The 17391-nt window shown below is 42.7% G+C and overlaps 1 protein-coding gene across 27 annotated transcripts in view; it reads right to left on the reverse strand.

The window, feature by feature from the left end:
• Positions 1-17391, reverse strand: part of PTPRD (protein tyrosine phosphatase receptor type D) — a 1185728-nt gene that overhangs the window by 582357 nt on the left and 585980 nt on the right. The gene's annotated exons all lie outside the window — the stretch shown is intronic.

The raw sequence follows: 17391 nt of genomic DNA on the forward strand, positions 1-17391 counted from the left end.
TTACATGATCAAATCATGCTTCTGTACCACTTTACAAGATGGGTAGAAGTGAACACACACCCCAAACACGGGCTGTACAGAAACATAAAGTGCATGTTTGCTTTCGTTTTTTCATTTTTATATATATATATAAACCCTCATCTGAAAATGTCCTTGTTTTATACCTAGCTCAATTTATATTTTTGAACTAGATGTAGACATTGTTGTAATCAGCCCCTAAATTTCATTCACATTCAAGCACTCCATTTACGGAGAGATATTTTCAAGGGTCGCTCTGTAGGATTCTGAAATATCTGCTTCAGAGTACCTGTGTTACTTCTACGTGGACGTAAACAAAAATATATCTACCTAAAAAAGTGTACTCAGAAATCTTAACCATGTTTGCATAAAAATGTGTATGAATTGCCATACCGAACTGTTGTGCATGGAATTAATAAAATAACAAGAGAAGCTGCTTGTTGGAGGGTATCAGAGGTGACGCCGCAAAGGGTCATACATAAAAGATTATCCAGGGCTTCTAATGAAGATTGGTACTGTGGATAAGCATCTAATTACAAACGTAGGAAAGCTCCTCAGAATGTAACTGTTTGCTCCTAGAAACCTGTTCTATCCTGCTACTCAGCGAGAGGAAATAAACAGCATTTCCAGATGGAGCTATTCTGGAAATTAGAAATTCATTTGGAATGGGGAATCTAGCATTTTAAGCTGAAATGAGCATGCAGTGATTTATCATAGCTCAGCAGCAGGCAGTTCCAGACTCAATCCCAGCTATCTTAAAGGAGCACTTAAAAGGATCAAGTGAAAAGGATCTTTGACTGAAGCTGGACATATGCCCCAGGGCTCCCCTGTCCTCAAGTTTCCCAGGGAAAAGAAGAAAATCTAGAAAATGTCCTGTCTCCACCATCCTTCAACCCTCCAAACCATCCCCTTCACCCCAGCTTCCTCAAACATTCCACCTTCCATTCTCTCATTCATTGGCAGGACACGACAGAAAATGGAAAGCGGAGATTTCCCTTCTTCCAGTCCTCCCTTTCATAATCAATTCTCTGAAGCTTCAGGAGTTCTTACAACTGTTTGGTAGTACCGTATTGGCCCGAATATAAGCCAAACACAAATATAAGCCACACCTTTAAAATTGGAGGGGGGAGGGGGGAAAACACCAGAATATAAGCCACTCCCTTCCTCACTGCTCCTGGCTGCGTACTGGGGTGGGATGGGGGTGGAGCCGTACTGCGTTGTCGACGGCCTTTCCTCTTCCTCACTCTCTCCCTCTCCCGGTGGGAGAAGATGGGGGCACTGGCGTACGAAGGGGTGGGGTGGGGGAGCGAGCCACACCGGGTGCCATTTGGGGAAAGGGTGCCGGGACGCGCAACCCCAGGACACACGCCATGCCCCCATGGGTGATGCACCACGCCCCCGGGACGTGCACCACACCCCCATGTGCTGTGCACCACGTCCCCATGGGTGATGTGCCACACCCTCGGGATGCGTGCCAGCCACGCCCCCGCCTGTTCTTTGCTCTGGGGGCCGCAGCACGTTGCTCTGCTACTGGACGGGGGATTACGCATGGGGCGGGCACTGCTTTGCTGCGCTTCTGGCCACATACTGTAAGGTCGTGAACATAAGCCGCACCTTAACTTTTCAAGGTTGGAATTTGGGGAGGCTTATATTCAGGTCAATACGGTATTTCTTATATGCACATATATTTGGAAATTCTGCAATAAACCACCTACAGCCTTAACATTAAAGGTTTTATTGACCAAACAATCCACCTGTATATCGGGATTCAGCTAGCAAATGTGCACTTTTTCTTAAGATGCAAGGTGCATTAATCACATTAGGTCTACTGTGAGTATTTGTCAAATACCACCCAGAATGTTTTACTGTCATATAAAAGCAGAGGAAGCACACTGTCTTCTGGGCCACCACACCCAAAATGCCCAATGCCTCTCCTGAGGCCATTACTGGTAGTGCTGCTATGGTCTAAACCACTGAGCCTCTTGGGCTTGCTGATCAGAAGGTCAGTAGTTCGAATCCCCATGATGGAGTGAGCGCCTGTTGCTTTGTCTCAGGCCCTGCCAACCTAGCAATTCAAAAGCACGCCAGTGCAAGTAGATAAATAGGTACCACTGTGACGGGAAGGTAAATGTTGTTTCCATGCAGTCTGGTTTCCGTCACAGTGTTCCGTTGCGCCAGAAGCGGTTTAGTCCTGCTGGCCACATGATCCGTAAAGCTGTCTGTGGACAAACACCAGCTCCCTCGGCCTGAAAGCAAGATGAGTGCCACAACCCCATAGCCCATAGTCACTTTTGACTGGACTTAACCCTCCAGGGGTCCTTTACCTTTTTTAACTTTTACCAGCAAAACTTCTTTTTTAAGTAGCAGGAGATGAGGTAGAGGAGGAGCCAGGGGAAGTGGAGACAGGGAAGGGGAGATAGGAAGTCTCCTAGCAGAAACCTTCTCCTTTCTTTTCTCAGTATCTTTTTCACTCATAGCTTTGTACAGTGGTACCTCGGGTTACAGACCCCTTCAGGTTACAGACTCTGCTAACCCAGAAATAGTACCTCGGGTTAAGAACTTTGCTTCAGGATGAGAACAGAAATCGTGCGGTGGTGGCGCAGCAGCAGCAGCGGGAGGCCCCATTAGATAAAGTGGTGCTTCAGGTTAAGAACAGTTTCAGGTTAAGAACGGACCTCCGGAACGAATTAAGTTCTTAACCTGAGGTACCACTGTATGTGCAAAAAATCAAATACACTTACAGTACCAGATCTCAGGAAATAGTGAGAGGTTTTGTCCAAGCATCTACCATGGAATTTGTTAATTAATTAGAGAATTGTGTTTTTTCATAGGGTAAGTTGAATAAGTTAGTTGAGTAAGTTTAAACCATGCACATTTGGTGAGTGGTTTGTGTGCATGTGTGTGTGTGTGTTCAGGTCTCGACACCTGCGCACCTCTTAATCTCATAAGTAGGATGGAAGAGAACTGTTGTCCAATGCATCATTATCCAATGTCAAAAATACAGTAGAAATGTAGCTTTCTACATTCACTTTTTTCCTTAGGAGAAGGAAGGTATGTACACATTTCCATGTATGCTGCAATGTCATTCCTTATGTACCATTGGAACTGTTTATACACTTTCATTTTACACGCTTTAGCCCCAATAAAACTGTAATGTAAGTACAAGTGATTAAAAGACTTACAAAACTGATATTTTTTAAAAACTAGGAATTCAAACGTAATTTATTCTATGGATGAAAGAATTGTTTTTCGTCTTGAATTTGTTTTATAACTTGAATTTATTTGAATCACTTTTTTTTTTTTGCAGGCAATGAATCACACTGTGTTAATTACTGCTACTGAGCAAAAGAAGAAAAGCCAATTTCATATTCTTTGATAAATCATGTTTAAAACTACACACTGGGTGGTATTTATGTACTCGCAGCCTCTATTTAAAAAAAAAATCAGAATGCTTTGCATTGTAAATAAATAATAAATGGTTCTTAATATTTAAAACTGAAGCAGTAAAAATAAAACTAGTATTTGCATAATTTGCAAGGTTAACTCCAGGACACCTCCTAACATTAAATAATATTGAGTGCTTTACTAAAAGTTGTGTGTTGGAAACAGCATGCGACATTATTCCCAGACATTTATCTATAAATAGGTATTTCATACGGAAGATTTAAAAAGTGCTTTGAAATTGACCACATTTTATTCCTAACTGTGAGGAGGAAGGGGGTGGGGGAGAAATAGGCATGCACTGTGAATTTTCTTGGCATAAAATGATTAAGAAAACAAGACTGCACAGCAGTGAGATACTGTACCTTTTCCTAAAAATGAAGTATGCAACCATGAATAAGGACACTGGTTTGGATTGTAACTAGGAGTCAAAAAACAGAAGGGATCCTTTTTACAGACAGCCCTAAAATCTTATGGAAGATTCTGCTGTCAAATGGGTCATTTTTACTGCTTTCCTCCTTTCACTGCAGCCTTCTACCCTACCACTGTGGTGTAGTGGTTAAGAGCGGTGGACTCGTAATCTGGGGAACCGGGTTCGCTTCCCCGCTCCTCCACATGCAGCTGCTGGGTGACCTTGGGCCAGTCTCTCAGCCATCTCAGTCTCTGAAGTCTCTCAGCCCCACTTACCTCACAGACAAAATAAAAAAATTCCTTCCAGTAGCACCTTAAAGACCTTCAGATCAGCGGCACAGCAATGGGCACCCGCATGGCCCCACAGTATGCCAACATCTTCATGGCAGATTTAGAACAACGTTTCCTGAACTCCTACCCACTCAAACCTCTCTTGTACCTGCGATACATTGACAATATTTTTATCATCTGGACACATGGTCAACAGACCCTGGACACCTTTCACCAGAAATTTAATGATTTTCACCCCACAATCAACCTTATAATGAATCAATCTATGCAAGAAATACATTTTTTTGGACACTACTATAAAAATACAGGATGGGCGCATAGACACCACCTTATACCGCAAACCAACTGACCGACAAACATATCTACATGCCTCTAGCTACCATCCCAAACATACCAAACAGTCCATTGTATATAGCCAGGCACTACGTTACAGCCACATCTGTTCCAATTCTACAGACAGAGACTCTCACCTAAGAGATCTACAGCAAACCTTCTCAGAACTAAAATACCCAGCAGATGAAGTTAGACAACAGATCAACAGAGCCAGACTGATACCCAGAGAGAACTTGCTGCAAGACAGACCCAAAAAAGAAAATAACAGAACACCTCTAGTCATCACATACAGCCCCCAAGTTAAAACAGTACAACGCATCATCAGAGATCTACAACCTCTCCTGGACAATGACAGTTCTCTTTCTCAAGCTCTGGGAGGAAGACCTTTCATTGCCTACAGACAGCCACCCAATCTTAAACAACTCCTAACCCACAATAATACTACAACCAGACTTAACACAGACACTGGCACCAGAGCCTGCAATAAACCCAGATGCCAACTTTGCTGCCACATACACCCGGACAACACCATTACTGGCCCCAACAACATCACACATACCATCTCGGGACTATTTAATTGCTCATCGTCTAACATTGTGTATGCCATCAAATGCCAACAGTGTCCTTCAGCTCTCTATATTGGACAAACAGGCCAAACCTTACGCCAAAGAATAAACGGACATAAATCTGACATCAAGAATCACAAAACAGAGAAACCAGTAGGAGAACACTTCAATCTCCCAGGACATTCTATACAAGATCCCAAAGTAGCTGTTTTACTACAAAGGAATTTCAGAAATAGACTGGAAAGAGAAGCTGCTGAATTACAACTCATTACCAAACTTAAAACCATGGAAAGACCTGGGCTGAACAAAGACATTGGATTCTTATCTCATTATACATGACTAAACCATTTCTCACCTTCTCACCCCTTGCCTTTTCCTGTAACACCTATTACAGTCGTTAAGAGTCGTCAACAGGCTCTCTCAACTATCTGCCTATCTCCCATTCCCACCACCCTTCTGAGTAACACCCCTCCCCACCTTCTCACTATATAGAAGGATCTGGCAACTTCTGTTTCAGTGTATCTGAAGAAGTGTGCATGCACACGAAAGCTCATACCAAGAACTAACTTAGTTGGTCTTTAAGGTGCTACTGGAAGGATTTTTTTTATTTTGACTATGGCAGACCAACACGGCTACCTATCTATTACCTCACAGAGTGTTTGTTGTGGGGGAGGAAGGGAAAGGTAGAATGTTAGCCGCTTTGAGACTCCTTAGGGTAGTGATAAAGTGGGATATCAAATCCAAACTCCTCTTCTTCTTCTTCTCTTCTACCCTACGCTGCTGCTGAAGGCTTCCAGAACAGATTTTTGAGAGGCACAAGGGGCTGCATTGGGCAGGCGGAATCAAGTTAAGGTCATCTCCACCTTTCCACTTGTGGAAGTGTCCTATGGGCAGAAAAGTCCGCTCGCAGGGTGGTCTCGCCAGTGGAAGCCAAGTTAGGATCCAACAATAGTTTTACAGGCCTCCTATTCAGTTAAATCACTGCTCCTACTTCTGAAGGTGCTCAAGGGCTCAAGTGCAATGCCAGACATTCTTCGTGAACTCTACTTACCTCAATTTGTTTCGATCTGTTTTTGCCTGGCTTTGAAAGTGGCCTGTAAAAGGTAAAGGTAAAGGACCTCTGGACGGTTAAGTCCAGTCAAAGGCGACTATGGGGTTGTGGTGCTCATCTCGCTTTTAGGCCGAGGGAGCCGGCGTTTGTCCACAGACAGCTTTCCGGGTCATGTGGCCAGCATGACTAAACTGCTTCTGGCGGAACGGAACACTGTGACGGAAATTAGAGCTCACGGAATTGCCTTTTACTTTCTCGCTGCAGTGGTACCTATTTATCTACTTGCACTGGTGTGCTTTCGATCTGCTAGGTTGTCAGGAGCTGGGACAGAGAACAGGAGCTCACTCCGTCGTGCGGATTTGAACTGCCGACCTTCTGATCAGCAAGTCCAAGAGGCTCAGTGATTTAGACCACAGTGCCACCTGCGTCCCTATAAAAGTGGCATGTAAAGGGCCTTTGTTACCTAATGGATAATCAAGGACAATGAGTGTGCTACCCTGCCAGGCTTTCTCAGGTGTTGTGGCATCCTCCTGGACCAGTTGTCTGGTATATATTTCAGTGATGTTTTGCTCCAGTGGTTTGGTTCTGACTTAGCTAATTCTATAAGGTGGTGCTGAATAAATATTTTTCCCTGCTACATGTCATTTATTTCACAAATTGTTCTATGTGCTCTTAACTTGAGGTTTTCACCTAATTTGGCACCATCTGTGAAATGTCACTAGTCTTGTTCAGACTCTCACTCTTTTCACTTCACTTAGATTTATATTTTTATTTTTTGCTCAAGTTGGAGGCTCATTTTTTTATTTTTATTTTTTGCTTTAAGAAAAGCTGGTGGCAGCTGAAGTAGGTGCTATTAAAAACCCCCACACCATACACATTTATTTAGCCCCTTAGAAGCATTATATGTGCTTTCCTCAAGGTTTTCTAGGTGTTTTTCACTGCTGGAAATGTCAAAGTCGCAACAACAACAAAATAAGTTTAGGCAAAATTAGTGGCTTTATCCAATGGTGACTATGAAAATTCTTTCATTGCATTTCTTTTTCTGCCTAAATATCCAGATATGCATCTTTATCCTCCTTCTACCATGATTTTCTGTCGTTTTCTGATAAGGAGTCTTTGTATTTAGACATCTGTAAATTGTTATTTATTCATAATTTGTTATGTTTGTTAAACTAAACCCTCCCTCAAAGAGCCCTTAATATCAAAGTAGCGTGAATCATTAGGGCAATAATTACCTCAAAAATGCTATTATTTGCAGAGATAACAATGCTTCTTCACTTTTTATTGTATTACCTGCCTGGACTGCTTGTCCAGGCAAGCTCCTAATTTTCATTGCTTTCATGTTATTGTTCCTTGTCATATGGAATGCTCATAATAAGTCTTTTTAAGTATTAGCAGGGAAGCAGTGCTGTGAATACTGTGATTTGACTATAACTCATGTCCTCCATTAGCTCACGGATGGTTTTTCAGTTTCCTATAGTACAGAGAATCTAATAACCATGCAGCTACTTTTGAAAATTAGTTTGAAAAGTGGATTATGAATAACTAAAATAAATAAATATGGGAACACACTCTATGTCTCTTATACTGCGGCATTAGTATTCATTCCACCATGAGACAGCCGCAAATCAAGATTTCTTAAACAACTTTTGGAACACTATGAGAGAATGAAGGTTCACCAACGAATATTTGTAAAAAGTAATTTTTTATTAAAATATAGTAAGGAAAACCTGTGTCAATCCCAAACACAAGTTGTTGTTGTTTAGTTGTTTAGTCGTGTCCGACTCTTTGTGACCCCATGGACCAAAGCACGCCAGGCACTCCTATCTTCCACTGCCTCCCACAGTTTGGTCAAACTCATGCTGGTAGCTTCGAGAACACTGTCCAACCATCTTGTCCTCTGCCGTCCCCTCCTCCTTGTGCCCTCAGTCTTTCCCAACTTCAGGTTCTTTTCCAGGGAGTCTTCTCTTCTTATGAGGTGGCCAAAGTATTGGAGCCTCAGCTTCACGATCTGTCCTTCCAGTGAGCACTCAGGGCTGATTTCCTTCAGAATGGATAGGTTTGATCTTCTTGCAGTCCATGGGACTCTCAAGAGTCTCTTTCAGCACCATAATTCAAAAGCATCAATTCTTCAGCGATCAGCCTTCTTTATGGCCCAGCTCTCACTTTCATACATCACTACTGGGGAAACCATAGCTTTAACTATATGGACCTTAATGGAAAACCTGTGTCAATCCCAAACACAAGTACTGGTAGGGAAAAACCTATACAGGCAGTTAGCACATCTCCTGCCTACAGCTAAGGGGAAATTCTGTCACCCAGGCTGGCATAATTTGAGGCAAATAGCCATCCTCCCAGGAGGAAAAGCCACCATTGTGTTACTTGGCAGTTGCCAGCCACCCCTGCTGTCCAGCAGTTAGCAGGTGACACCTTCTAGGCCCTGTGTATTTCAAACCAAGCAGCTGACAATAAGAGGTGGTCTATGAAATGGTCTCTACCCAACAAGCCTCACAGTACTGACCACATACTACTTCACCTGCCAGCCACAAAGAAGCCAAACTGCCAAATAGCAACCCATGCCATCATAAGCCAATCAAATTAACAGCGGTGTGGCATTGGCAAAAAGAAGGGGAAAAGGGGGGTGTTGACAATCAAGATGTACTCCAAAAATTCCTACTCAGCCCTGTATGGCTACTGGGAAGCCCACAAGGCTCAAAGGCCACAATCCCAAAGAAGCTGCGGAACAAAATATTAAGGGGAGAGGCTGCAGTTTATAAGCTCTGGAGCCGACTGCCGCTTCGCAGGTAAGATCCACCTTCTGTTGTGTGGACAGGACGGTCCCTCCCCTTACCTGGCCAATCCCCTGGCAATGCCTCCCCAGGCGGGGTTGGGCGATTGGCTAAGGTAGGTGGAGACCTTCAGGTATCCAGCCTGGGGAGGATGAAGCCAGCCCGAACTACCAGGAGTCACACTGGGATCCGGGGGGGCTGTGCGCGAACATGCAAAAGGCGCCCCTATTTGATGCGGAGAGTGGTCATTTTATAAGCAGCTTGCTCCTGCAAGCCTATTGGCCACTCAAGGCCATGTGCCGAGTCCCTCACCGCATCCTGTTGGGAAGAAGTCGTTCTTCCTTTCTTTCTTGGGATGAAGCAAACTCGTTCCCAAATGAATTGTTGGGAGAGATATACTGCTTGAAATAGCTTTACAGGGTGGATAGTCATTTACTTCACAAGTGGCTGCTGGAGATGCTATGCACCTCATTCGTTTCTCCAGCAAGGAGCAGCAGAATGCCTGAAGTATGTCCTGGTTCAACTTTTTGCTAGACTCTGTGAGCTCCTAAAGACCCATCCACCTTTGAAAATGAAATTATCTAAAAGCTTCAACAAGCGGACAGGCACTACAAAATGGAATATATGGGAAGCTTCAAGTTTTCCTGACACACAAGCACATACACACACACACAAATTAGCACAATACTCTCCCCCCAAATATATGAAAAAATAATTTAAGAGCGTTGTTTTCTCCACGGTTTGCTCCATTTTACAATCTATTTTCTGTTTGGGAAATGGTGGCGATACTAACATGTGCAGGAGAAAGATATGACAATTTTCATAATGAAATTTATTGTATACTGGAAAAAAGAGAAAGAAGCAAGACTTCACTTTCCCCAAACATTTAAATGGCTGCAGGAACCGAGATTCCATTATTTTAATGGACCTGAATTTGTATTCTGAGTCGGTATCCTGAATAATATGAAAGAAGGAATGGGTTCATTCCTGCATCATTCATTATGCAAGTTGTATAAATTTATGTGGAGTATAAGAACAACAACAATAAAGACCAGCTAGTCCACACAGTTTTGTACTCATGTAAATCTGTTGCTCTTTATATAACGTTATGGCCAGCTCAGTTGATCTTTAACAACTTTGGATACTTAGGCTACAATTTATGTTGAGCAAGATGAAAGAAAAACACACAGTAAAGTGTTATGATCACTGGATACGTCTTTTCTAATGAAAACATATATCTAAGAAAAGTACTTTGACAACGATTTCCCTGAAGTCCATTTTGCTCTTATAGTGGACGCATTGGTTGGAATTCATCCCATCCAGTAGTGTAAGTATTGATTCTTGGACTTGTCTTCTTTAATAGAGCTAGGTGTCAAAGCTGAAGCAGATGCAATGCAAATTTGGATAGCAGCCTTTGACCTGAAATCATCTGAGGAGCAAGGTAAGAGGGGCAAGAATTGCCTCACTTCAATCTGCAATGCTATGAACAGATTTGCCTGTCACAATTTATGAGAATGGGGAAAATGTTGCACACACAAATCCCATGTTGATATGGAGACTCTGCCTGTATGCTCCGAGGAGAAGCAGCGTATCCTTTGTCTTCATTCTCTCACCTGGTTCTCTTCTGCTCCTACCTTTGTCCATTATTCCCTCCCATCCATTCCATCCTGGTCATTGTTGAAAATTCGTGCAAATGGGAGAGCACAGCCCATTTAAATCTTGTGGGAGCGTGAAAATATACTCCTCACACATCCCCCAGTAAAGATAGTCAAAAGAAATTTCTGTCTAGAAATTTGCCTTTCCAGAAAGGCAAACTCAGCACACACACATATATTTAGGGACAGCTGAGTGATCCTGGTCTCACAGGTACGGAAAAGGGAAATGAACATCAGATGGAGAATCAGAGAGAGGTGAGAAAATCAATGGCAAATGTGTTGCAGAAAAGTGCCTTCTTTATTGTCCTTTCAGTGGAGTTTTTTTAAAAATATCTCAGCTGGTATCTCTCTTGAATTTTATTCTTTATGTATAGTTCATGTTGTAATTTGTTTTTATACACACAGAAGCAGTGTGTGTGGCCCTAGTCCCAACCTGTCTCTAAATTGCATCGGCATCACTGCTTACTTAATGTACAATGTAGGATTTTGACTTTTTCTTTCTAAGGCTCTAAGCTATTGGCTCCTCTTTTGGGGGTAGTTATGAAAGCTCTCTAAACCTGTGCTGTACTATCTGAATGAAACAATGGGCTTGGGGTGGCTATCTACACAGTCATAGTGAGAAAGTATTTTTGCAGCCCACAAATGAACATATGATCTGGTCACATACAGCGTCAGACCACTGGTCAATCTAACCGAGTATTCTACATAGCTGGCAGCACCTGGGAGAGTTTGTTACAGTCATTATAGTCAATACTGGACCAGGAGACTACAGCTCCCATCAGCCCTAGCAAGTATGGCCAATGGCCAGGGATGATGGAAGTTGTAGTCCAAAAAAACATATTGAAGGTCACAGGGTTCCAATACCTACAACAGATGCAACAACAGACCGACTTCCTGTAAATCAGTTTCATAAGCACTGTGACAGGAAGCCAAAAAATAAAAATAAAAAGCCCATCAGATAACAAACTTGTCAGAACTTTCACTCAGATATTCACAGCTCATCTAAACTAATCTACTTTATTTAGAGACAAAATTCAGATAAATACAAACTCCCAGCTTCTTTTATATTTTTTAGGACACATAATCAGAGTGCACAAGATGGCACTGTGCTATGTATGTACTATGCTTCCATTTCCCTGGAGTCTTAATTTTAAAAGTAAGTCAAGCATACAGAAGGTCTGTATAACAGGATCTAGCATGCATAATGCATGGCTGAACAAACAAGTTGCTCTCTGAAAATATGGGTTAGTTTACAACTGAATAGAGAGGTGTGGTGGTGGCCTAGATATCAAGGAACTTTCTTACATCTGCATATCTTGTTGAGCTGTCTTTTATTGCCTTCTGTATGAATTAAATTAAAAAACAACAACAAGCAATTTGGATTTCAGTCCTTTTAATACAAGTAATATCGGCAGGATTTGGGCAGCAATCCTATACCCATCAACTTCTAAAGTAGACATGTTTAGGATTGCACTGAAAATCAGATACATCTTAAACAGGTGTCTAATTGTGTAAGCTTATAGCAGTACTTCACATTGAACTCAATGAGACTACAGTGCATGTGACTGCAATTCAAGGACCGCCTCTCCGTATTTGAACCAACTGGGACTCTGCTATCATCATCTGAGACCCTTCTTCCTGTGCCCCTCCAAGGTTTAGAGGATGGCAACAAAAGAATGACCCTATTCAATGGTAGCTCCCCATTTGTGGAATGCACTCCCCAGGGAAAGTAATCTGGCACCATCACTACATATTGTTAGGCACCACGCAAAAGCATTTGCTTTTCACCAGCCATTGGCTTTAAATTATCTGTGCCCTTTTTGCATGGATGGGACATTTTTTTAAATAAAAAAAACCCAGAATGGTCTTTTAGATTTTTTTTTTAAAAAATGCTTGCTTTAATGTATGTATGTGTTTGCATGTTAAAGCTGTGGTTTTCCCAGTGGTGATGTATGGAAGTGAGAGCTGGACCATCAAGAAGGCTGACTGCTGAAGAATTGATGCTTTTGAATTATGGTGCTGGAGGAGACTCTTGAGAGTCCCATGGGCTGCAAGAAGATCAAACCTATCCATTCTGAAGGAAATCAGCGCTGAGTGCTCACTGGAAGGACAGATCCTGAAGCTGAGGCTCCAATACTTTGGCCACCTCATGAGAAGAGAAGACTCCCTGGAAAAGACCCCGATGTTGGGTAAAGATGGAGGGCATAAGGAGAAGGGGACGACAGAGGACGAGATGGCTGGACAGTGTTCTCAAAGCTACCATCACAAGTTTGACCAAGCTGATTAAGGAAGTGAAAGACAGGAGTGCCTGGCGTACTCTGGTCCATGGGATCATGAAGAGTCGGACATGACTAAATAACAATAACAATTGAGTTTGCATAAAATATGGTAAGTCACTTTGAGTTGCTGTGGCAAAAAAGACTAATGAATTGAATAAATACGAATAAAATATCACCCCAAGTCATTTGTAAAAGAAGCCATGTCTTCAGGCATCTCCAATCTTGATCAATAAGAAACAATGATAGAATGAGTAGTGGAGGGGGATATTTTTAAAAAAAAAATATCTCAGGGGGAAAGTAATTAAAATCAGGCTGCACTTTGCTGTCAATAATTCCATTTTTTCCTCTTCCTCACTGCACCGCTCTTTGTCACAATATGATGTAAGCCAGGGAATGAAAGTGAGGAGGCCTACCCAGACACACAGCATTCTAGAAACTTTTGACAAGGAACGGTGTTTCTTTGACTTTCAAATGCAGCGAAAATCATCTTTAATAAAATACCATTTCATCCCACCCGCAGCTTTCTAAAGTCACATCTTGATTTGTGTCAACTGAAATTCTTTGACTTTTTCATCAAGATGTTCAAATATACAGTATTTTCTTTATCTATCCAGAATTTCTATCTCATTGGGTGAAATACAAGTCAAGTGAAGTCATACTCAAGGAGAAATTATTACTTTTAAGATCCTCTGCCGTTTCGAATATAAGCAGAATGGGGGATTCAGATGGAGGGAAATGATTAGTGCAAATGGGGTGGCGTGTTTGCTGAAACTTTCTGGTTAATATGGAAATGATTTTATAATAAACAATATGATAAACAATTTCTTAATCACATTCAACTTGGAGCAATTTAAAAATGCAGGTTAAAAAAATACTGTGATCACAAGAATAGGGTGGAAACAGATATGAATCCCCTTAATGCATTATTACTCACAAAGCATGAAGAAAGGAGCTGAAGGACTGTGCCTATAGCCCTACCCCTGTTATCACATGGTACATTCTAGTCCCACCTCTACTGCCCATGGATCTTCTGGACTTCTAAGCCAGGAAAGCCTTCACACATTCACTTCTACAGGATCTGAGGAAACCTACCCTTATGGAGGTCCATGTGGCTAGGATTCATGGCCATGATCAGGGCTAGAGATGTGATCTTGAAAAAACTTTCTAACACACTTTACCCCTTAGAATCATAGTACTGTAGATTTGAATGGGACTGCAAGAGTCACCTAGTCCACTGCAGTGCTCCAAGGAAACAATGCAAGGAGGGGGCCATAGAATTCGGCCTTTTAGAATATTTCCTGGCAGCCTTTCTTCAGCCAAGCCTATGGTGAGAAGGAACAATAAATAAAACTGGAAGCTGGAACAACTCCAGATCCTAGCAAACTTACAATTTCTCCCAAACGTAGTAAAGTACTGTTGCAATGGGCTTGTAAACATTCATCAGACTACGGAGAGTTATAGACTGTTAAGTACTCAAGCACCTTAGCAAAGTAGTTCCAGGTCAGGCATAGGCAAACTCGGCCCTCCAGATGTTTTGGGACTACAACTCCCATCATTCCTAGCTAACAGGACCAGTGGCCAGGGATGATGGGAGTTGTAGTCCCAAAACATCTGGAGGGCCGAGTTTGCCTATGCCTGTTCTACGTCATTATATATGACTTTTAAGTCTTATATCAAATAAAACCTTGCAAATTTCTTAAGAGTCTAGTTTCCTCAAAGAGGATCCTCTAAACTCTGAACAAGTTAAAGGACTTTGAGTGAACTGCTCTTTCTGAGCTCACTTCCCTTTCCTCAAGCGATCTTCTGAAATGTGAGGGGTGTGGGAATGTTCAGGGTGGCAGGAGAGGATATATCGTTTATTAATATCCTTCCTAATTTGCGCTAGCAACTTCCTTTATGTAGCAGAGTTACATTCCCCCTTTTTACATGCACAGCAGATAGCTGGTTGCAGGCTCGTGTGAGCCTCTCACTATTATACAGTACAGTCTGTCTCAGATTGAATTGTATGTTCCTGGTAAGTTCCCATTAATCGCTCTTAAAAGAATGAAGACACGACAATCTTATTTAAAGTCAATAAAAGAAGTTTACTCACATCAGTTCACAGTTGGATTCCTGAAGGCAGACTTAGTTACAAATATGTACATGTGGATCTACCCCATTTGGGGGAATAATCCCAGCGCTTCTGCTAGTTGAGAGCTAGCAGAACAGTCCTAGCTAAAAGCTGGTCAAACAAAGAGGGAAGTCAAAAAGAGAACATGTGCTGCGTGACTCGACCTTTTGTTACCTGGACAGTTTAGGTCATGCCCACCATCTATCACATGCGAAAGGAAGGATGCTCCAGCCAGGAGGAACAGGAAGTTTTCCACTGACTGGACCAAACATTCCCTCGCATGTCTTTTCTAGCATTACAAGGAATGTTGTACTTGACTGTCTCTCATGGATCACATCCCGGGTTACTCTCTATTCAGACTCGAAAGGACAATGTGTGTGGACGCTAAAGTATTGTTGAGGTTTTGAGTCCTTTATCATTTGTGATTCCTTCACCCTACCCCCCTACAGGTTCCCACTTGTATAGTGAATGGTAAAATAAATAATTGAATGCTGGCCTACATGCTTTTCAGAATATGCTTACAACATCTGGATCTTGCTCTGCTTGATCTTAATATAGTTTCCTGGATTGTTCATCCCTTCCCATTCAGTGATATCTTTAAATTATACATGATTGCTATTTTTGAAATGCTAAACTAAACTAAGATTATATTTACTGGCATGTAACATACACCACTGTATACATTCTGAAAAGAAGTTTTTACTGCATTTGCACAGCCAACCTTAGCAAAACTCAAAACAAAACAAAACAAGAAAAAGATGGTGTTGTGATGTGCAGCTGCAAGGCAGAGTTTATAATTTAGCCCAGAGCTTGTAAAATTTATTAAAATTCATGGGGAAAATGTCTTTTCTTTCAATTTCAGAAAACAACATTTTGGGTCTGATTGCTTAATTACTGAAATCACCCACAAATTTGGTACAGCTGGGTCATGAACACATACTGCCTCCTCTAGCTGGATACCAACTTGTAGTCAAGAGTTTAAAATGCATTTCTAGAGATGAGTAGCCTGAGCTCCTCCTTTGCTTCAGCTGCAACAGCACAGCTAGGGGTTTCCATTGCCACGGCTACACCACCATCACATCTGTGATACATGGCTTGTTGATCTCTCCAGTTCCTCACTTGCCTGATTTGAAACCTTAACCACAACCTATCACTGACCTCAGTATCCAGCTATGGCCCACAAAGCTAGTGCCATAACTGGACCCCAAGTCTTTATCCAAGCTTAGTCAAGGCCTGAAAGTTGTGCAAAACTGATAGACAGATATAATGAGCTGTAACTAGGGGCTTGTTCACACTTCCACTTGTCTTGTGCCTAGAAAGCACATGCCTAAGCAGCTTTCTACTTCTCCTGTTTTTCCAGGCATGGGTCTAAGCGGTTTTCTCTTTGCCCCAACACTCTCCCCCCAAAAACTACTCTTTAGCACTGAATCAAAGCAAATGTTGATCCATGGAAAACATGGTTGGTGTTTGCTCCGATTCGGTGTTAAAGATCGAGTTTTCCCGGGAGGAAACAGTGGGCCAAGTGGAAGTCTGGATGAGCCCTTAATCTATAACAATGGTGTTGTAGTCTTTATGAAAGGCATAGGGGAAAGCCCAGAGGTCATAGGTAAGTCGTTGGTGGGGCCAGAGTCAAAAGTGAATGAATGTACACTTTGCCTTCATACATTAAGCTAGTTTCTGCATATGAACTCTGTTCTCCATCCAGGCAAGCAAGAAGCATGACCAGAGATCAAGGACTCATTCCACCAGCCAGGCAAAGACATTGAAGGAGAGTGTGAAACATGATCAATGAGTGGCAAGGCCTGGGAAAGTCTTGAGGTCCAGACAGAGAGGCCTGGATGGCCACATTAGGCCCACTGGCTTGAGGTTTACAAGCCATATGCCCTGCTTGTGCATTTCCTGGAGGCATTTGGCTTGACCACAAATTGATGGGAAATACGGGAACTTGGGCTTCTCTGCAGGGGCGTACGAAGGGGGGCGGAGGGGGCAGTCCATCCTGGGCACCACTCTGGGATATGTGTGACAAGATGGCCCACTGCCTCTCCTCAGCTGTAGAGCGGCCGAGGGCGCATGTGCAGTTAGTATGGGCGCCACTCATGCGGTGTCCATATGGGCATCCACACGGGCTGCCACTCGCACAGTGACTGTATGGGCTGCCACACGTGCGCAGTCTGTACCATAGTTGTCAACCTTTCCCTTTTCTTGCGAGGAATCCTGTTCGGAATAAGGGAATTTCTCTTTAAAAAACGGAAAAGTTGACAGCTATGGTCCGTACGGATGTTGTGCATGCGCTGCCGGGTGGTTTGTCCCATCCCTCAGCGTCCCACCCCGAGTGGCGGAGAAGGTTCCTCTGCCACTGCTCCTGTGACACCCTTCTTACTTGGAAGTAAGCCTCGCTGAAACCAATAAGACTAACCTCCTAAACAGACATACTTAGGATCAGGGCC

The sequence above is a fragment of the Podarcis bocagei genome, assembly GCF_964188305.1.
Source record: "Podarcis bocagei genome assembly, chromosome: 17".
NCBI lineage: Eukaryota > Metazoa > Chordata > Lepidosauria > Squamata > Lacertidae > Podarcis > Podarcis bocagei.